Source organism: Oncorhynchus nerka, linkage group LG20 (assembly GCF_034236695.1).
Source record: "Oncorhynchus nerka isolate Pitt River linkage group LG20, Oner_Uvic_2.0, whole genome shotgun sequence".
Classification (NCBI taxonomy): Eukaryota; Metazoa; Chordata; class Actinopteri; order Salmoniformes; family Salmonidae; genus Oncorhynchus; species Oncorhynchus nerka.
The window spans coordinates 14361553-14366002 of record NC_088415.1 but is presented as its reverse complement, the minus strand read 5'-3'; the positions used below and the strand labels follow the sequence as shown (position 1 = coordinate 14366002).

General features: G+C 42.5%; 1 protein-coding gene across 1 annotated transcript in view; it reads right to left on the bottom strand.

The window, feature by feature from the left end:
- The window catches only part of bgnb (biglycan b), a 26162-nt gene extending 23754 nt beyond the window's left edge, over positions 1-2408 (bottom strand). Inside the window, exon 1 of the mRNA XM_029621441.2 lies at positions 2125-2408. The gene's annotated coding sequence lies outside the window, so the exon portion shown is untranslated. The remainder of the gene's footprint in view (positions 1-2124) is intronic.
- Positions 2409-4450: the final 2042 nt, after the last annotated feature.

The following is a 4450-nucleotide window of genomic DNA, read 5'->3' as shown; positions in this document are numbered from 1 at the left end:
AATGACAACAAACACATAATTGAAGAATCCCTACTGTTGACCAATCACCGACGAAGTGGCACAGACTTCGGCTTCTGAACTTCGGCTTGCCTCAAGAAAAAATGTAGTGTTCACGAACAGAAAAAACCCTTGCCGAAGGCCGCAACAAAAACAAAACGTCAGAAAATATTGTCATAACATATGCACAAACTGTTCTGAAATGTTTCAGATGGGAAGCCTTTAACACACACAGACACACACAACCAGCCCTGACTGCTAGCACCTACTAGGCGGGTCTGGGACAGGGAGCTCGGGTGGAGTTAACTAGGCCTGCAGCTGTAATTTGGTGACTGGTGTCCCTAAAAAAGGATTTCTCTGGCAGTTTTTTGCTGCCGCCAGGCTTGCATGTGGCAACCAGCTAAACACAGCCGAGACCAGGCCTAACTACACAATACGAACACAGAGCTGTGTAGAGAAGATCACAGGCCTAACTAGCTGAAATCAGAACGAAACAGAACATAGGCCCCAGGCTCCTGGTAAACATTTCTCTTGGCTGAACTGTAGGACTACCCTGTGAAAACCCTGAATACACATTTATATCAGAGTGGCACATGAAAAACAGGCTTGATTGACAGACTTCAAAACCATGGTTGTAACCAAGGCAAGGGTATAGTTATCCTACTGAAACCCTATAGGCTAAGCTTCCTTTTCAATAAAACCCAATAGGCAAGGCTTCCTTTTCAATAAAAACCAATAGGCAAGGCTTCCTTTTCAATAAAACCCAATAGGCTAGGCTTCCTTTTCAATAAAACCCAATAGGCAAGGCTTCCTTTTCAATAAAACCCAATAGGCAAGGCTTCCTTTTCAATAAAACCCAATAGGCTAGGCTTCCTCTCACTAAAACCCCAGACACCACAAGTCCAATTATGGCTTAGATTAAACAACATTCACTACCTCTCTTCATATACCACCAACGTATAACCATGTGGCCCACGGGTGAAGGTGAAAGGGGACACAGACAGACAGACCAGACCAGACAGACTGGCTGACGACAGATACAGAGAGGCAGTCAATTCATTTGACATGACAAAGTGTCAAACCATTGGTATTAGTGTAGACCTACTCCTCCTTTGAGATGCGTCCCTGTATCCACAGTGACTCAGAGTTAAATGGGTTGGTATAAATGGGGCCCTTATATGTGGTAGGCCATGTGGCATTAAACCATACAGCTGGACATGATGTCATCAACGTGAGACAGAATGAGGTCAGACAAGAAATCACCACCTGTTGCTAATGCCACATACACAGACTGGTACATGGGCACGCACATGTAGGCCAGACACCAGCACACAGAGATAATTCAATGAAACAACAACAACAATTATAATGCCATCCCACAAAATCATCCAAAATCCATCAGAAGACCATCTAAAAACCATTTCCAACAGTGGGTTAAAGACAGAGGACAGTCTCTTAAAGGTCGACGGAGTTACAGGGTAGCACCATAGCGGGCTGACTTGATTGGCACGTTTCACTGCAATTATTCTCTCAAAATGATGATGCCGGTAGGGCATAAAAATCCCAGCTATAAATACTTATAAATACCACAATCAGAGTGCGCCGAAAGGAGAGATAAAAAAAAAAAAGAACGCTCTGGGGAATGGGGAAAAAAGAAACTTCGATCTGAGTCCAATGGACTTGAGGGTGAACGGGGTGAGCGCCCAAGGTCCTTATAATTATCTATAATACTAAAGACACAACGTTCATATATTCTACACCGCTCCGTGGCGCCATCTATTGAACATAACTGACAGAGCATTCTAGATCATAATACATCATATTCGTTTGAGTGTGTGATGCAGGAGGCACGCCGCGGAACGAACGGCGCAGCAGGTTGTATGTAGTGTAAACTAAAACGTTACACCACAGGAAAATGAACACAATTGTATGTATCCGGAGCATTAGGAATGATCTACCCAATTCGGACTGCATTGTTGAAAATAGATTACTCAACTCAACTTTCCTTTACATAATAGTGTTCTAGCATCAACAAAAAATACCCACATTTCTTTGCACCCAAGTAAAATAGCCTATTTTCATAAACAAATGAAAAGTATTGGTTTTACAAGAATCGCGTCATCTTACCTTCAGTTCAAAAATGAATCTATAATCTCCAACTCAATTGGATGGTCTGAGATTTTCTCCTTATTTAGGATGTCAGTGAGTCGGTTTTTCTTGAGAGAAAAGTCAAACTGATAATTGTCATGACATTTATGAATGTATGTAGCCTATTGTCCTTGCCCCTATCAGACAGCGATTATAGTGACCCAGCCCGTGAGTGCCAACCGTGTCGGAACAGTCAACTCGCTCCAGAAGCAAAGAATTGACTAAAAGATGGGGGGGTAGAGCTCAAAAGTAACAGAGTGTGTGTGCGAGAGAGATGGAGAGAGAGGGAGAGAGATGGAGAGAGAGGGAGGGAGGGAGAGGAAGAGGGAGTTTGCTATTTGACAAAATGGAAAGGTTAGCAGCAAATATATTTTAGAACATGTGTACATTCCTTTAAATCACGCGCAAATGTAATGATGGACTCCCACACCTTGATCCCGAGGCAGGCGAGGGAATAAACTACCTGCCGTCAGATTCCTCAAAACCACTCGCTTCCATGGATCGGGATGTATTCATGTCAAATGATCACTCTGGGGGAAAAAAAGTTAAATCATTTCACGTTCTATTTTAAAATGATGTAGCCTAAGTTAAATGGGGTGTGCAATGGTTCCCAACCTTTTCCTATCTGGACCACCAAATCATATCAAAGTCAATTGAGGACCACCATTCACTCAGGATTTTATTTACATAATATCTTGGCGGTCAATTTTTTCTTAATTTTAGCAGTGAATGTAACAAAGGCCTATTGTTATAATAAACGTTATTATAATAAATATTGCATATAATACCATGAATACTCCCAAAATCCTGTTAAAGATAAATATGTTTTTTTTTGTATCAATCAGCAACAACAAAAACCACCTGCAGAGTCCCACAGGAGGCTGCTGAGGGAATAACAGGCTCATAATAATGTCTGTAATGGAGCCCATGGAATGGCATCAAACACATGCAGAGTCCTACAGGAGGCTGCTGAGGGAATAACAGGCTCATAATAATGTCTGTAATGGAGCCCATGGAATGGCATCAAACACATGCAGAGTCCCACAGGAGGCTGCTGAGGGAATAACAGGCTCATAATAATGTCTGTAATGGAGCCCATGGAATGGCATCAAACACATGCAGAGTCCCACAGGAGGCTGCTGAGGGAATAACAGGCTCATATTAATGTCTGTAATGGAGCCCATGGAATGGCATCAAACACATGCAGAGTCCCACAGGAGGCTGCTGAGGGAATAACAGGCTCATATTAATGTCTGTAATGGAGCCCATGGAATGGCATCAAACACATGCAGAGTCCCACAGGAGGCTGCTGAGGGAATAACAGGCTCATAATAATGTCTGTAATGGAGCCCATGGAATGGCATCAAACACATGCAGAGTCCCACAGGAGGCTGCTGAGGGAATAACAGGCTCATATTAATGTCTGTAATGGAGCCCATGGAATGGCATCAAACACATGCAGAGTCCCACAGGAGGCTGCTGAGGGAATAACAGGCTCATATTCATGTCTGTAATGGAGCCCATGGAATGGCATCAAACACATGCAGAGTCCCACAGGAGGCTACCATTACCATTAAGGTGCTGCTGGATGAAAAATCCTAATTATATTCTAAGTACGGTGTCAAGTAGAGGCCGGCATTTGAAAGCAACTTTGAATCGAAGAAAGCATCGGAACCACGGCAAAATTTGTGAAAACTTGCATTTTGGAACACATGGTTTGAAAAACCACGTGATCAAACGAAGCTTCGGACATCATTGATCACGTGATAATGTTACTTTGAAACGAGCATTGATACATTGTGTCGAATCAGTAATGCTTTGAAAACTGCATCAGAGCATTTGAGCTCCGGTATCAGTCGTCCCATCACTACTTGCCGGTGTAACCTAAAACAAGATCCCAGTTAGATAAGCCGCTTGTGTATTCATCCCCATATCAGCAAAAAAAAATAGAACATCATTTTTTGGTCACAGAGAAAAAAGCACATGGCTAGCTAGTTGGCTAGTTGGCTAGTTGGCCATTTCACAATAGCCTGTAATCACTAGTTATTACTTTTAAACAAAATACCTTCTTTGGGTGGATTCTTGTTGTTTGGTTTACTGTTTGAACAGTCACTGAGATTATATTTGGTTATCAATGCAAAATAGGCTATTTTGATGAATAGCCTATATACCCTATAGATCAGATCAAGGAACCAAGTGACAACACCGCCCCCACAGCTGCAGAAAGAATGATACAGGTGTCTCACTTTTCAGGTAGTAAAAAAGTATGTAGAACGCAGAACATTATTACAAGGAGCCACCTCTC